Raw genomic sequence first — 18134 nt, 5'->3', positions numbered from 1 at the left:
GACATCACAGTGATTTATTCCTGAACTCAAGTCTTCATTATTACAAACAGTGGCATTAACATTGTACTGCTGTTCAGTCACCAGGAAATGTTTAAAGCCTTCTTAGAACTGGACTATTTTAGACTTTTCTAGACACCTGCTCACATACCCTGTAGCTATATAATCACATTTTTTTGCATTCACAGCCACTACTTGTGAATTAGAAATGTCTTCACTGCAGGTTTTAAAATAAATCTGGTTTGCTCACGTATACATAAAATTAAATGAAACCTTCTATATATGTTTGCAGTTACTGCAGATTAACTATATGCATTATCTGGCAGAGCTTATGTATTCACCATTTAAAGGTGGAGACCATTGGATCATTTTAATGATGTCTAGTCATCCAGTTTTAGGATTCCAAGGATTTTTTTTTTGTTGGAGGGGGTGTTTTTTGTAAAAAGAAGGCCTGAGTATGTCCACAGCTTGCCTGGTCTAATACAGGCATATTCTTCCTCTATACAATCCCCTTTCAGAATATTCAGTGTTCTGTGTTTACTGTAATGTGATCCTGACATTACTTGCACAACCTTTCTTTTTCCAAAGCTGTCCTCCAGAGAGTCAACCATTTTTTGGACAGATAGAGACTTTAAATTGGACTTCCTGATCAAGTTCTTAGCCTGAATCCATATGCTTATTTTCCTTAGTCTGACATACTACTAAACATTTTGAAAGTGTACACCTAACGAGCTCCTAGAAATTTCACTCAGTCTGTGTGGTAGAAATCATGATACATTAATGCTGGTAATAACTTAAGGGGTTGGTGGAGAGAAAAATGGGTCTGTGATCTGGTGGCTGGCAAGTACTTATCAAATGCAAGGAGCCTACCAGCCAACTATGTCCTACTTCCGCATCCCACTCCCACCCCTGCCTCTCCTCAAGGCAAGAAGGACAGCAGCAATTGATAAATGTTCCATGATCTGATACCTGGTATGTCTTAAATGCAACAGCCAATCATATCCTGTTTCTGCATCCCACCCCACCTTCCTCAGCTGACAGCAAAAAGAAAAGAGCTATAGGTTAAACCACACATGAGTGTAACAACGGAGCAAGATATAGTAAAAATTACTGACTTTACATTAAGAATAAAAATGAAATGTATGTGCTTATTACAACATTTCTGAGTACATTACAGTTTTGTCAAGTAAAGGTTTAGATGCATCATATGAGTTGTAACTTATAGAATTAGTTGCAGTAAGAGCAATTTGGTGCTTTCAAAACAAAAGACTCTGGACACCTAATAAAAAGGTTTGACTTAAACAAAAAAACAAAATATTTTGTAATTTATACCATGCATAAAATTCTACAGTGCTCAGACTTGTCTTAAAATGAAAGAAGCAAAAAAATATTGTTTCTCTTTTAAACTTTAGCAAGCAGTTGTTACAGTTTAGACCACACAAGGAGTGCTATACAGCATTCAGTTTTGACTGTAAAAGTAATACTGGGATTTAAAAGCCAGTATGCACTATTACTAGAGAGTGACCAGGACTGGACAATCACACCCTCAACAATTTGCAGCAAAGTTAGATACCTCCTTCACCCCAACCTAGCTGCGCTACTGTTCAAACCTTACCAGTATCCTCCCCCTCAGGCCGAACCTCCTTTCTACTGAACAGCCATATCAATCAATCCCAGAATAAATTTGTGGATATCCATCCATTTGTCTAAATTATGATTAAAGGAAGATGGTGATTCTTGCTGCTTAACATGCAGGGGAAGTTTATTCTAGAGTTCTGGGTTATAAATCTATCCCTCTACCATGCTTTTATTATCTGCTGCTGAAGATTTATATCCCTGGTTGTAGTACCAGTGGGGATATTGGGCTTATAGAGGTCCAGGACAATTGTCTCTCTCTAATAGCAAGATAAGCAACACAGATTTCTTCACAAGAATATAGGACACTGGAAAAAAAAGGATAAAGCTACAAGCCTCTCTTGGTAGCTCAGGGATTTTAGGCCTGTGACCTTTTTGGTTAAGAATTTTTCTGGTCTTTTCAATTGTTTGATATGTTTCAGGAGATGCTTTCCATAGTCACTTAACCAAACAGTGCTTTGGTGGGCTTGGCTCATTAATGGTCTCCTGGGCTGCTTGGCTGGTAACTACATCTTTAGACCATGATGATATTCCTTTGGCAATTAGCTGGGCTAAATAAAAGGATTACCTGACAACCATCGTCACAAGATGGATTTTGTCAAGAAACAAGTATATTTTCATTTTGTAGCGGTGTGCTGTCTATATAGTATGATGAGGGAGTGGTTGTCTGTCAAAACTGAAGACACTAAGAGTTTATTAAGGAGAGTTCATTCTGGAGGGTTTGGGTGCCACACAGTGACTTCAGAACATCCCCCAGTTAGCAGTCATCTGCAAATGGTTACCTGGAGGCCTTGGCCATCTGACTGAATATCTAAGCAGTAAATACCAAAAAGGATATGCCCCAGCATTGAGCTCTGAGGAACACCACTGGTTCATAGGTGTGTACTAGGCTAATGGCCCTGGAGCCTATATAATCCTAGCCCAAGAAGATTCCCTGGCATCACTTTCATACTTTCTGATGAGGCAACTACAACTTGCACTGTGCGGGTTTTGTCTTTCAGGCAGTTTGCTATCCATCTTACTACAAATGCGACAGTTTTGAAAACATTTTGATTTTGTATGATGCCAGCATGGGGAATGGTGAAGGCCTTGGCCAAGTCAAAATATGCCATCTGCTCCACATATCCAACTACAGATTCTGAAACCCTTTCAAAAGAAATTTACCAGATTAAATACACAGGATCTACCTTTCACAAAGACACACCATTGTGGGTCAAATCTAATAAGATTCTTAATATCACAGTTTATGAGGTCAGTTATATGTTCCATGACTTTGCAGGCTTGTATGGCTCATAGGTCCAAAATTCCTGGGTTAAATGTAAAGCCACCCTTATGCGGGGCCATCCACACAGCAATGTGACACTCATCAGGGACAAAACCAGTAGCTAAATGTATGTTGACCAGTCCAAGGAGTGTGCCTGAAAGGGCATGTTTAACCATATAAATCAAGCAATCAGGTATATAGTTAGGGCCCATTGAGGAAGTATTTTTGTTTTTTGTTAGCATTTTCAGTAAATGATCTTTATAGATAACTGGGGGAGTAAGGGATTTGGATATTCTGGGATTTGAATTGTACTCCGAGTGAATTTGGCACAAAATATGTTTGCAAGGATGTTGGAGATGTTTGTGGATCACAATAGGAGGTGTCATTATGAATACGTTCATTGGAATGTAGGGTACTGTTTTTTAGTTTCCTAACATAACTAAAGGAGGACACAGTTATATCAGGCTTCAGAGACCAGCCTAAGTTCATAGTTGCTTATGGTGAACCTGATAGTGTTTTTTTAATATTTTTGTACTGCATTTCATATCCTTGTGAAGAGAGGTTTTTGACCTAATAAATTATTTAAGGAGTTTCATTTGATATATAGTTTAATTGCAAACAAACCTCCTTAATTAATGCATGTGTAAATTGAAGTAATTAACGTGCGTAATTTAATGTATGCAAATTATTTTAATGCATTCTATTGGTTTGCATCTACTCTCTGTGTCATATACTATGCATTTTGCTTTAGTTTAAACTTTGAACTGTACTGCATTATTTCTATACACTTATATGTATTGTAATATGCTACTTCCATGTTTCTTTGTTAAACTTTGTACAAATTCTTTGTGGAGCATTTCTCCCCAGGCCTTCACTGAAAATGGGTTTCTGACCCAGTGAACTTTCCTGGTAAACAAATGTCAATCAATCAATAAATAAATACATAAATTATGGCAGTGGACCACCAGGGTGGATTTTGAATTTCCTTTTACTTGGTTCTGGTAGGAGCCGCTTGTTCAATGCATTTTCTAAATGGGTGTCGAATTTCTTAGTACGGCATGCTGCTGTATTAAAGTTGGTCATAAGTGAATTTTGACAGTTCATCACAGAGTAGGTTGAGGTTGGCATGTTTGCAGTCCTTACTTTGTGTTTTTTTGCACAAGCTTTTAGGAATTTAAATGAGACCGTCACAAGTTTGTGGCCAGACTTCACTCTGGAAGGAGATATCAGAGTAGTACAACAGGCTGCCATATTTGTAAGAATCAGATCAAGAATGTTTCATCTTCTAAGCAGGTTTATTTACCATCTGCTCAAGGGGAATTTTGGTTTACTAATTTTATGAATTTTTGAGCATACTCTACACTGGAGGTACAAGGGTCCCAGTTTATTGAAAGTTAGTAAGCATAACTCTCAACTGTCCAGATTTTTGCCTTATATTTTTGGTCTATTCCTAAAAACATTTGTGGTTTTCTGGCAAATCGCTGGGATGATCTGAGAATTGAAGTCACTAAATAATGGCATGTATTTGAGTTTCAGATTTCAGATCCACCAGAAAATGCATGTTAAAATTAAAACAAACCCTTAGCAACTTTCTAAGTTTATATGTGCAATATTTAAAACCTGTCTCTATTTTTGAGCCTTTGTCCCCCCCTCCATTTTGTTAGGCTTTGTCCAAATTTTTTGCATTAAGAGATTGATAGTTATGGTAGTAAGTCATCCAAAATATGGGCATTTTTCCTAACGGGGAGAACATTTAGAACACACAGAAATCTTGTATGGTTATCACTTGGACAAAGGTGTTCTGCAACAAGCTATTGGTTGATAACTTATCCTGTCTAGACTGATCTGTAGTTCAATGAGTTCAGTCTGCAAGTCACAAGGGATCTATTCCCTGACCAATACAGAAACTCCACCGCAGCTACCATTAGGTCTGATGGCATGAAAATGCAAAACCCTGGTACAGAGGCAGCTATCGCTTTACATTTAAACCAAGTTTTAGAAATTCCACAGATGTGGATATTTTCCCAATACAGGAGTTACTCAAGATCAGGCAATTTATTATTCAGAGTTCTGACACTGAAAAGAACCACCTTAATGTGATCAAATTTCAGGACTGATATGTTGGTTAAGTTGGAATGTCCATGAACTTTACCCTGCATAAAAAATCCAATTATGTTTTTTTTTTAATCTAGGCATTATTCAACGCGAAGGAAAGATTCTACTGAGGACTAGTATCTTACCTGCATTTGTAACATGCATGGAAAGTTCTGGCATGCCTCTTTTCATGTCCCTTGGGGTTTTACATCTCATCTCATTCACTCCCACATGTTCCACTACCTTGTCATAATTGTATCGGTTAGGAGTTGAGGTCCATAGGGCCCTTGTAATGTCAGAGATCCTGGTGCCTGAAAGGCAACTCACTATAGCCCTCTACTTGAACAGCCTTGTGAAGGAAAAGGTGACTCTGTGTCCTGCACACTGGCTATCACTACAATCAATAATACTCACTCTCCATATCAAGTTGCCTGCCAGAACTGAAGCAAAATACTTAACTTATCCTAAGAATGATTAGACCATTTTAAATGTGGAAGTAATATTACTGTTGAAAACTCTGAATTTCAGCTCCTTGCTTCCTCACCCACAGTTTAGAAACTGTCCAGACTGTGTTTGTAATAGATAGGACATCCAACACATGGGGCTGGTCATGTAGATGCACAGCATCTCCCACTATATGGCACTTCAGTTGTGGCTATTTTGAAAAAAGGCACTGCAGGCAGTTTACTTATTCAAAGTAAAGAAATACTACAGCATGTTTCTTTACTTAAAATAAACTCAGGAAAGTACTTGAAGAATGATGCCTATGTGCAACACTGGCCAGCTGAATCAAGGACACTGGCCAACTGAATCAAGGATACAATACTCAGGGCTCTGGACTGATGTCTGAAGAAAATGAGAACATGGAAGGCCAAATGTGGCAACAAAAACATGCATGTCTAGTGATTAAAGAAAGATTAGGAACAGTAGAAGAAGGCTATTGGAAAGGCAACAAATGGTGGAAAGGGGAAGAAAGTTGCAAAATAAAAGGGAGGTGGTAAAGAGAGTTGGAAGATTAACAATATCTTTAAATACACAGCAGAATGAAAGAAATGCAGGGTCACACCTGGCCAGGTTGGGCAAAAATAGGAGGGAGAGCACAGAAGACCGGAAAAAAAAGCAGCACTTCTGAACACTACCTCTGTCTTAATTACGGAAATGGTGCAATAGGGCCATTCTGGAAAGGAGATAGACAAGGTGGGGAGACCAGTGCAAAGAGAGAGAGACAGACAGACAGAGAGAGAAAGAGAGAGAAGGGTGGGAAGCCGGAATGGTAAAGCACAAAGACCACACTGGCTGTTTCACAGAGTCATCGGGATTTGGTTTGTGTGTTAAAACTCACTCCTGTTACAGAAACCAAAAATATCACTAGCCAGTGCTGAGGTAAGGGCAGCAAGTGTGATACCCTTGGAAAAATGGAAAGGAGTCGAGAAACATTCAGGGAACTATAGCTATAGTAACATAACATCAGTGGTACCAAAAGTTGAGGACTATGCTTAGAGAAAAGCTGGCTGTGTGTCCAGAAAAAAAATCTCTAGGACATTAACCAACATCAGTTTCATGGATAGGTGTGGTCAGTCATACATTCTCCTGTAATACATTCATAAACGTGGATGCAGTAACAGAGGTGTACTGGTAGAAGTGGTCGGTGTAGACTTTACCAAAGCCTTTTACTCAGTTCCACACTGGTGGCTGTTAGGAAACATGGAGGGACTGCTATCAGATCAAAGACTGCTGTTGACAGAGGATTATGGTGAGAGGGACAACATCAGGAATAATGAAGGTAATTAATGGATTAGTGCAGGTGGAAATCTTGTGATTACTACATTACAAGGTTTCTTTCAGGTTATCCTGGGGAAACGAAACAGGATCAAATTCCTGATGACACAGATATAGGTTCAACACTGACAGATGAAGGGAGGAGCCTAAGGAAGAAAGTGGACAAGTCTAACCAAAAGGACAGAAAGGGCACAGTTAAGGTGCCCATAGATACATGTAAAGTCCTGCACCTGAGTCACAAGAAGAGGTATAAGCAAAGAGAATTGAAGTGACAGCAGCAGAGAAAGAAATGGATTAGGGGTGTTGACTACACCTGGACTAAGCGACCAGGAATACAGTGAAAAGGCAGCAGCAGAAACTGTTATAATGCTGAGCTAAATCATGAGGTGGACAGTAGGATCATGAGGTGGATGTATGTACAAGCAAACAGGTAATGCTCCCAAGTCTGAGGTCCTCGTCAGGTCAAACCATGAGTACTGTGCACAGCTCTGGAGAAACACAGAACACTGTAGAAGGGCAGGGACATCAGGGGTGCTATAAGGAGTCTGAAGTATAGCCAGCAGAAAGGGGCCTGGGATGGCAAAGCTCTAGAGACAGGGGAAACACAGTATGGGTGCACAGCATTGGGTGTAGCCCATTTTAGCATGGGTCATCTCTCAAGAGCCTCCAAATGTCCCACCTGCCAACCCACAAACACTGAGTTCTGTCTGGTTACACACGGTCATGGATAAGGAGAGAATAATTCCCTATACAGAGATCAGAATTTTATTTCATAGGGATTAATATGTCCCATTTCTCCAAGATAGTTTGGAGTCAGAGTTAGTACACATAAGGTCTGGGGGTGCAGGGGGGGGGCTTACTTCTCCAAGATAAATGCTTATTGGTTATTAGGTGTTGATTACTTGCAGTAACTCAGCATGTACTACCACAACTTAATATACTATTAAATGAACTGGCTCAGTCATTGGGCTAAACCTGACAGCAATCTTGTCACCTACCAGCTCACTATCATGGAAAAGATTCCCAAGCTCATCCTAAAGGGGAAGGACAGAAAGGAAATAGGTACGGTGAACTATTGGGAATACTCCCTGCATCTTTGATGGTATTTCATGGAGGAGTTGTGTGCCCATGGAAGGTGGGGAAAGAATTCACAAAGGTATTCAAAAATAAGAATGAAGAGGAGATAAAATAGTAAAAGCACTAAAAACTTTTCAAAGACTTGATGTTTACTTCTGCCATGAAGCAAATGTAATGCAGCACTAAGTATTTAAGTCTAGAACCTCCTGCTCTTTAGTGATGGATTTCCAAACCAGGATAAGCAAGATTTGCCCCTTCACATACACAGACAAGGCTGGATATGGTGCCCAGTAGTGTCACCTTCTTGGGTAACTTGCCCACCATGTAAAGGACCAAGGAATGTGTAATGCAGGAGAATCTTTGTTACCCTTCAGGAAGGCAGCTACTACTTCCTAGAGGTTGGTTAGGTATTAAAAAAAGAGTTCTAGAGAACTGAAAGACCTCCAAGAAGTTGTTTATAGTGGAAGATGGATGCTTTCTCGACAACATCCAATAGACCCCGAGAAGCTTGGCTAAATAAAGCCTCCCTCTTAAAAGAAGTCGCTGATATGGACCAAATGAGATCCTTACTGAGGGATGGGTAGCCTCAGTCATGGCATTATGTGCAGTCACATGCCTGATCTTGCTACTCTAGGCAGAGCATTAGCACAGTCAAATTTACAAAGGGTCTCAGGGAAACCTACACAATGTCACACACCCATGTCTTAATCACCTTCTCCTTGATCCAAGACTTCGGGAATGAGCAGAGCATCTCCGCTTTTCAGTCCGCTAGGAAAGGCTGGAATTTAAACAGGTGATGCAAACAGCAGAGGAAAATGCTGTTATCCAACCTGTCCAAGCCTTAAGACTCTGCTCGGGGGGCAGGCAGCAATGTGCCATGGGGTCCGAGGCATGTGCTGCACCCAGGATATTATAAAGGAATCCATTCAAAAAGGCCTAATATGACATTCTTAAAGTTCAGATGTCTAGTCTGCACACATTCATTTATGACTGGCTACACTAAGAGAAGGATGTACATATGCCCCTTCTATCAAACACTCACAGGAGGTACGTAGCCAAATACATTACCTGAATTTCGTATCTTTAATGACACAACCATTCTGAAAGAGGTGTTTCGGTGGGGGGTAATTAGGGATACAAAAAAGTCTAGGCTATCAGCGTCAAAGGCTTCTCCAAAGGAGGAGTCATTCATTGGTGGGAGGTTAGGGTGCAGAGGAGTCACTATCATATGTTTTGGATAAAACAGCCTCCAACTCCTAAGGCATTTAATGGAAAACTGAATAAGTGAGTTCATACCACCTTCACCAGTTCCATTAGGGGGCAAGTTTATGTACATCTTACATGTGTGGGGTCATGTGGGATAGGCATATACCCATTTATCTGGTGACAGGAATCCAATGCTCAAAGTGTGCCAGCCAGACATGTGGGGGGGGGGTGTTCAAGCGTATTACAGCCATGTGGATGTGGCCAGTGTAGGTCACATGAATGCAATGCTTGAAGTATGCCAGACAGCAAGAGCAAACAATTGTAAGAGGCCTGTCACACAGATTAGTCTTGGCATCAGGCTTTGTTACCATATCTATTTGGGCAGGTCCCATTACACTACTGAACATGTTCTTAAAGTCAGGTCCTGAAATATCAGCCTTAATGCAGGAATATCCAGTAAGAACTCAACCCTCTTAAGTCCAGGGAAGTTCCCAGAGGATAGGAGTCCTCAACTCGGAAAATGACCACTGACTCACAAGCATGTACCATGAGAGGCAGCAACCTGCATCGAGGCTGGTTCCAAATGTGATCATGCTGATTGATAAGCAGATGGGCTGCACCTACATCTTGAGATGTACCTGAAATTCAGCTCTGTGGAATAAAGTTCCTTTGTGTCCCTTGGAAGCAAATTGCCATTAATCATGAGGATATCAACACATGTGAGAATCACTTCAGAAAAAAGGACTTCCCTCTGCAGGTGGGGGGTTCAACACAAGCCAATCCTGTGTTTCTTTAGCATTTCTGATAGTATTGCAACAGACACCTTTGGCCATGTTTGCAGGCCTCCTGTCTAGCTCTGCTCAAGTAAGTCCAAATTTCTCCATCCTCCTGTTAACCATGTAGTCCAGGCGTTTCTACCTCTCCGGTGCCTGCAAGTGGCTGGGTTAATCTTCTGCCACTTAAGGCAGTGCTTAAAATTCTGTTTTTCTGAGTAGGGACAATGTCAGAGATAGCATTAGCTTATCTGACCATCACAGAGATAGTTAGATTTTGCTTTAGGCATCAAATATAGGAGGTTCAAGACTGAGATCCAAGTTGTAAGGATAACAGAGGAGAATTGGGAGCTTCAGCATGTGGCAGCATCTCCTTGTGTAGTGCATAATGCTATTGTGTGTGTCTCTAAATATTAGGCCATCAAAGAGAAAAAATGCCAGTCTGCAATGGGATTAAGAATGTATCCAGCCACAGAAATACCAAGCAGGGTCTCAAACATTAATTCACAGATGACTGCGCAGATACTTGACTTCATCAGTGCACATAGATCGATGATCAGATTTATACCTAGAGAAGCACCTCCCCCCTAAGAGCCACATCTGGAGAAGGAGGACGGATGGTCAAAACTGTGCACCAGACGTAACGGAGGATTCACCAGATGCCCTCCTACAGGTGACTGAAGGAATCTAGCAACACACCAACAGACATGGCTGACCTGCTATTTTCACCAAAACAAAGTGCCTACAATAATCACCAGGCAAAGCCCCAGATGCTACAGCTGTCATGCCTTAACTCACAGCTGTGAGACAGGTCTGCTTATGGGCACCAAGAGCAGCGTGTCCTGAGCACCTGATGAAATCCCTGACACAACGTCTTAGGCAGGCAGAGGAATGAACCCAAAGTCTGAAAAGAAATAAAAGTACTGAAATGTTAAGATTTAATCCAGAAGTAAAAATAACTCCTGTCTTTTGCTGATAAAATTAAGAAGGTAATTTGTAACATTTGAACCACAATGACCTCAGGCAGCAAGCTATAAATTGTGACCTTTTCATCCCCAGTAAATTACTGCAAACTAAAACCCTCAGTAGGAATGCATGTGAAGAGGTATTTCCCCTCATAGATCAGTCATCAGAAACACAGGTTAATAAGGCCTAAAACCTATCCAGGGCCTACACCTACACTGAAATAAACTATTTCTTTGAAGTACTTATGAACCTCTGAAGAGACTATCCTGACTTGGTCCCGTCCCACAAGTGACGGCTCAACAGTAAACAAGTGGAATTAAAAATGTGGTCAATTACAAGTACGATTATACTCCAACATTATGTAAATGAAAATTGGTATGTGGCAAAACTATAATTAAAAATAAGTGCTAACAGATGACAAATGGTTCACTATAAAAAATAAAAAATATGCCGCACAGAAAATGCAAGCTTCGTTGTCTAACAGTCAGCAAGGTCACCTTTAAAATAAAGAGTGGCTATCCTTTACTGTCACCTCCCTGATAAAAATAGAGCCAACTGAGTGCCTGCAAAGCTACTGGAAGCATGTGAAATATCCCACAGTACTCAGCTAGCAGTCTGTTCCCATCACAATTTGCAAAAGGAAGGTCAAACAATTACTAGAAGCTGCATTAACTCAGTATTTAGCGATCTGTATCAGTTGTACTGGAAGAAAAATGGTGCACATCTGTGCTGCATGAAATAACACCCGAATCTATAGATGGTTGTAACCAAAGCCATGGGCACTGAAGTATACACGTGGAGGATATATTTAAAGACTTAAATTTGCACATGGCACCTTTTCGTTGCATGTTTCTACAACAAAAACATGTAAGTACTGGTGTTATTTCCTAAAATTAATGTAGGGAGCTAGGATTTATTTCTAGTATAATTCCTTGATAAGTAAGCATCTTTCGGCTACTGAAATGTGTACAAATTCTTGTAAAATAATGGCAAGAAAAATATGCATTTCAAGTTTTTCATTACACTGTTTTCTCTTTTCTTGACAAATTTGATTTTGGACATCTGTCAGTGAAAAATCCACATGTATAACTTTCATTTTCGAAATATGAAAAAAAATTGATACAGCATGCAACAGAATGTCAATATTATGATAACAAGCACCTTCCCTTCCATGAATGTACAGTATCAGACAAATCTCTGAAATATTTAATCTTACCTTCCCAGACAACGCCCATGCTCTAACAAACCTTTCTGCTTCCCTTTTTGTGTCCATTGCACCAATCAGTAATATTAACTGCACCAATGAAACAATACTCCATATTCATTTCCCATCTGTGAAGGGAGGCAGACTGCAGCAACCAATACAAACAAACGTAATGCTCATTTCTGTTGAAACTAAAAAAATGCATTGTTGAAGAGAGACCTTTTTACTTGAAGTTAATGAAGGCAGATGATGTTGTACAGCTAGCTGCTGGTGACAGATCTTGGCACTTCGGTTTGTTTCTAAAGACAGATTCTGAGCTTATCAGCGTTTCCAAACCAGCACACACATGGTTAAAGGTTATAGTTCAGTTTCAGTGTTCTGTCGCTACTCCTGTGTGACATGACCTATTACAACTGCCAAAAGGCAAATGTCAGTGCTGGCAGCAGATGCAACGCAGTATTTTGCAACCCTACTGTAAATATGACAAAGTCACACCATGCAAAGCCAGCTTTTTGCTGTGCACTGTGTCATACTGGCATCTCTCTAAGGTAACACTGCTTACTGCTCCAGTTTATTTGTTTGAGTAGGACCAATGTCCTTTTCACATAGCCGACCCAGATTCTAATGCACAGTAATGACTGCTTTACAAATAAACTACAAAACAGTAACAGTTAAGAGTTTTTTGTTTTTTTTTTAATTTGATTTCAGAACTACAAATATATGATGAAAAGCATCACTGTTTGCAGAATCCTCCACTCACAGTATTCATGGAAAGTATTAAGACACAGGAAAGAGCCATCACCAACAGCCCTGGTGCAGAGCCAAAATACAGTAGTAAGTCATTTATCCAAACTAATTAGGACCTAGGGTAGCTCGGATAATCTAATTGTTCTGATAATCAGACATACATTGAACTGGATAAAAAACTTCTAAAATCTTGTTTTTCCTGCACACAGGGAATACACTTTTTAACTATTCGGTGATTCCAGAGGACAATAAAGAATATTTTTCAAACACAAGTGGGCTACAATCTCAAAAAAATACACAAGCAAATACGTACAATGTTTATATATTCAGACTTGATATTTCCTACCCAAAATCTCAGGAGGGCTGTGTTCGGATAATTGACTTCCAGATAATCGACTCCCTACTGTACTGACTACTACAGCATAACTAAGACAGACTGTATACAACTCCATCACAAAAAAAAAAAGGTGTAAAGCTAAAGAGCATTCTAGATCATCATCAGGGAAGAACTCCTCCAAACTAGTAGTACAAAGCTCAACTCATATTAGTTGCATGTTCTGTGTGAGTATGCAAGAATCCTGGCTACTTAGAGATGGAAGATCTCAAATCATGAAATAATTGTGAAAAATGCTGTACTCAGAATACATGTATCTTGATGTCTTAGCTGCTGCAAAAACAGGATTCCTGCCTAAAGTGTGAAAAATTAATCAACTGTTTCACAGACTAGTTGAGGTGTGACGTTTCAAACTCCAAACTAAACATATGTGACATAAATATAAAATAATTTTTATAAATGTTTTAGTCTTGGATTGTACACTTTGGGCTTAAATATATCGTCTGCAAGAAGACTTCAGGCATTCAAAAGAACCAAGCATAAATTAAAAAAATGTACATCTTATAGAATATTGAAACAAAAGAACATCAGACTCTCTGTCCAGACCTCCACTGAAAATGGGTCAAGTGCCCAGTTGGACTTTCCCAGTAAACAAAAGCAAAAAAATAAATATCGCTGAATGCTAACAACTTATACAGGTAGACTATGCCAATATAAGAAAGATGGGGAACAGATGAAGCTAAAAGCACAAAGTGCTTCAAGTGTCACAAATCGCTACGTTGAATTACACTCAGTTTAGCATTAACCACCCTCAGACACAGACCCCGAATATAAAAGAAGTTTATGAAGCACACATCCAGGATATCACACAGATAACTACAGTCTATGACTTGAAAATGGAAGCACAGGACAGATTCAATGGTGATAAATCCACTTTAATGGACGGCAGTTTTCCGGCACACACAAATACATTTACAGTTACCCTGAAATAAACTCCTTTAACTGTAAACATTTTGTTACTTTTGGTACATTTTGTATGTAATGGTTATTTGTGTAACTTTTTTCCCCACCAGGTCTGAGCCTGAAATGGTCTGTGTAAATCAGTCTTCGACCCTGGGTAAACAGATGCATAAATAAAGAACTAATTAAATCTTTATATTCACACAGGGCTCAAGTTCTCAAAGGCAACCCAATCACACCAGGACTGGATTTTCTCTTAACTCTGTCTTCGTCCAGTGGAAGTCTAGGTCTTGTATGCTGGATCAGTCAAGAACCAGTAATGCTTTAAAGTGGGAGTGGTTTCTCAGAGATGTGGAGAATTTCCTATTGTTTTCAAAGTACAGCTATGTAGATGCCTGGCCATCCGATCACATCCAAGTCCTAACTTTGAGTGGAGACTGTAGGATAAATTTCCAGCTATTTTCTTCCAATTAAAATTGATTTAGGATACCAGACACTTCAGACAAACTGATGGGCTAGTCATGAAGCTTTTTTTTATTACACTGTATCCTTTTATTAAAGGATAGTCCCTTTCTTTAGGGAGACTGAGGTTTTTCTACTACTGACAGAAAAACTTTCAGTTTTGCATCAGAATCGCTATATCATACAACCTACTGCCTTCCATATATTTTCTTACATGGCTAAACTAAAATTAGAGAAGGGGCTTACTGTACATCAGTACCCTGATTGGAGAGCGAGTGTTCTCCAGCAGGGTATTAATGTACAAGTAATGGGCTTACTGTACATCAGTACCCTGATTGGAGAGCGAGCGTTCTCCAGCAGGGTATTAATGTACAAGTAATGGGCTTACTGTACATCAGTACCCTGATTGGAGAGCAAGCGTTCTCCAGCAGGGTATTAATGTACAAGTAATGGGCTTACTGTACATCAGTACCCTGATTGGAGAGTGAGCGTCCTCCAGCAGGGTATTAATGTACAAGTAATGGGCTTACTGTACAACAGTATCCTGATTGGAGAGCGAGCGTTCTCCAGCAGGGTATTAATGTACAAGTAATGGGCTTACTGTACATCAGTACCCTGACTGGAGAGCGAGCGTTCTCCAGCATGGTATTAATGTACAAGTAATGGGCTTACTGTACATCAGTATCCTGATTGGAGAGCGAGCGTTCTCCAGCAGGGTATTAATGTACAAGTAATGGGCTTACTGTACATCAGTACCCTGATTGGAGAGCAAGCGTTCTCCAGCAGGGTATTAATGTACAAGTAATGGGCTTACTGTACATCAGTACCCTGATTGGAGAGCGAGCGTTCTCCAGCAGGGTATTAATGTACAAGTAATGGGCTTACTGTACATCAGTACCCTGATTGGAGAGCGAGCGTTCTCCAGCAAGGTATTAATGTACAAGTAATGGGCTTACTGTACATCAGAACCCTGATTGGAGAACGAATGTTCTCCAGCAGGGTATTAATGTACAAGTAATGGGCTTACTGTACATCAATATCCTGATTGGAGAGCGAGCGTTCTCCAGCAGGGTATTAATGTACAAGTAATGGGCTTACTGTACATCAGTACCCTGATTGGAGAGCGAGCGTTCTCCAGCAGGGTATTAATGTACAAGTAATGGGCTTACTGTACATCAGTACCCTGATTGGAGAGTGAGCGTCCTCCAGCAGGGTATTAATGTACAAGTAATGGGCTTACTGTACATCAGTATCCTGATTGGAGAACGAACGTTCTCCAGCAGGGTATTAATGTACAAGTAATGGGCTTACTGTACATCGGTATCCTGATTGGAGAACGAACGTTCTCCAGCAGGGTATTAATGTACAAGTAATGGGCTTACTGTACATCGGTATCCTGACTGGAGAACGAACGTTCTCCAGCAGGGTATTAATGTACAAGTAATGGGCTTACTGTACATCGGTATCCTGACTGGAGAACGAACGTTCTCCAGCAGGGTATTAATGTACAAGTAATGGGCTTACTGTGCATCAGTGCCCTGATTGGAGAGCGAGCGTTCTCCAGCAGGGTATTAATGTACAAGTAATGGGCTTACTGTACATCAGTACCCTGATTGGAGAACGAACCTTCTCCAGCAGGGTATTAATGTACAAGTAATGCTCGCTGAAAAACGAGTCCACTGCTTCACAGCAGCATATCAAGCTGCCTTGGAGCTTGGATTGAGAAAACCAAATGTCCGCCATTATTTCACATTTGATAAGTAGCATTTCTGCTGTTTAGTGAGTGCAATATGTAAAAAAAAAGTAAAGTAAAATTTAAATATATCTGTGTGTGAGAGAGTGTATGCATGTATGAGTGTGAGAAAGATCGGTTGAGCTACTGTTTTACACTCGGTAAGTAGCACTTCAGCGAGTGTAAAATAAAAAGCATGCGTGTGTGTGAATGTATACATGTATGAAAATAAGAGAGAGACATTATCAAAAATAAATGAATCAGAAAAAAGTGTGGGTTAGTGTATATGTGTGTGTGTGTGTGTGTGTGTGTGTGTGTGTGTGTGTGTGTGTGTGTGTGTGTGTGTGTGTTTCAGTGAGAAAGAAAGTGAAGAGGGAGAGTGATTGAGCGATCCCTGGCAGCATCACATAAGAGCTTTGCATACCTTTCGACCATACCTCTCGGCACAAGAAATCTGGAGAGAGACACACATAATGAGGAAACAAAGGGCTAAAAATAGGGACGGAATTTAAATATTGCTCTTATAAACTTAGAAAGTTGCTAGAACAGGGTTTTCGTCAGCATGCATTTTTTTGAAGCACAGATATGTGTGTGGGTGGGTGTGAGAGAGTGAGTAACATAACTGCTAGCAGCAGCAGCAGTAGAGAGGTTTGCATACCTCTGCACCTTTCAGCTGAGGAAATCTGAACAAAGCCTAAAATAAAGGGGGAACAAAGGCTCTAAAACAGAAAAATATTTTAATTATTGTTCTTATAAAATTACAAAGTTGCTTAGGTAAAGAATTTATATTAGCATGAACTTTCTGAAGAAAATAAAAGTCTGAAGCTCAAATGTATGTCATTATTTTGTAATTTTAATTTTCAATGACTGAAAACAATAGACCAGTGGAATAATGGACTACTATAATGAAGGCTGAACACGGACAATTTATTTTTGTAAGCGCTTTCGGTAGGGAGATTCCCCACCTTCTTCAGACAACGAAGTCCGTTATTCCACTGGTCTATTGTTTTCAGTTGTACTATTTGTGTTTAGTTCAATCTTCAATGACTGCCAACCAAATGATTTAGGAGTAACGGACCAAAAATACCTGTTTATTTCTTTTATATGTTATACTTTGGATGTAAAATGCTTCCTCCAACACCATTAAAATATACTGCAGCAAGTTTGAAACATTAGGCAGAGGAACTATTTTACATCAAAAATATACTAAAAAAATACAGTAATAAAAATATATGCAAGTAAAACACAACAATTTTACAGAGAGTGTACTAATGCCCTCCAGGGTGTGTATTAATGTATAATTATTGTCCTTCCAAGGGTGTAGATGCCCTCAGCTTGCTGTGTCGAGTTTCATAACACCCATGGGTGGGCATTAACGACACATCAACACGCACCCTGTAGGGCATTGTTGCTTGCTTAACATAATGGCTAAACAGTGAACTCAATTAAAATGCAGAGATATTTCTGCATTGTCATTTGAATTTATATTGTATACAAGTGTTATTTTATTCATTATCTACTTATATATTACTGTTCTGCATAATTTTACTTGCATATGTTTTTTGCTTTTCTCTCACTGGATTTCTGTAGCACATGCTTACTCTGTAACAATACTTCATCTTCTGCATACAAAATGAGAGCAACTTATGTTTTCCATATATTTTTACTAGGTCTGGACAATAAGTCTTATGAAGATTCTCCTTACCACTGTATTTTTTTTTTTAATTCTTCCTTTCCATGTCACTTATACATATTTATGCCTGCTTCCCTCTCAGTTTCTCTCCTTTTAACTTCTTGATCTTTACATCTTCAGTCTTACTTGCCGGAATTGCTGAAATGTCATGGGACCTAGCAAATCTAGCAACTTATGTAGAGCCCAATGTGGCTCGCACAGCACTCTCTGC

At 39.8% G+C, this 18134-nt stretch overlaps 1 protein-coding gene across 5 annotated transcripts in view; it reads right to left on the bottom strand.

The window, feature by feature from the left end:
• SNPH (syntaphilin) overlaps positions 1 to 18134 on the bottom strand; it is a 716339-nt gene that overhangs the window by 292427 nt on the left and 405778 nt on the right. Inside the window, exon 1 of one of the 5 annotated variants that reach the window (XM_044090432.1) lies at positions 12008 to 12338. The exons of the other annotated variants lie outside the window; for them this stretch is intronic. The gene's annotated coding sequence lies outside the window, so the exon portion shown is untranslated. Of the gene's footprint in view, positions 1 to 12007; positions 12339 to 18134 lie in introns of those variants that run through there. 5 annotated transcript variants of the gene reach the window in all.

This window comes from Protopterus annectens, chromosome 12.part0 (genome assembly GCF_019279795.1).
Source record: "Protopterus annectens isolate FY-2018-M chromosome 12.part0, PAN1.0, whole genome shotgun sequence".
In the NCBI taxonomy this organism is placed as follows: domain Eukaryota; kingdom Metazoa; phylum Chordata; order Ceratodontiformes; family Protopteridae; genus Protopterus; species Protopterus annectens.
This window is presented reverse-complemented; position numbering and strand designations above follow the sequence as displayed.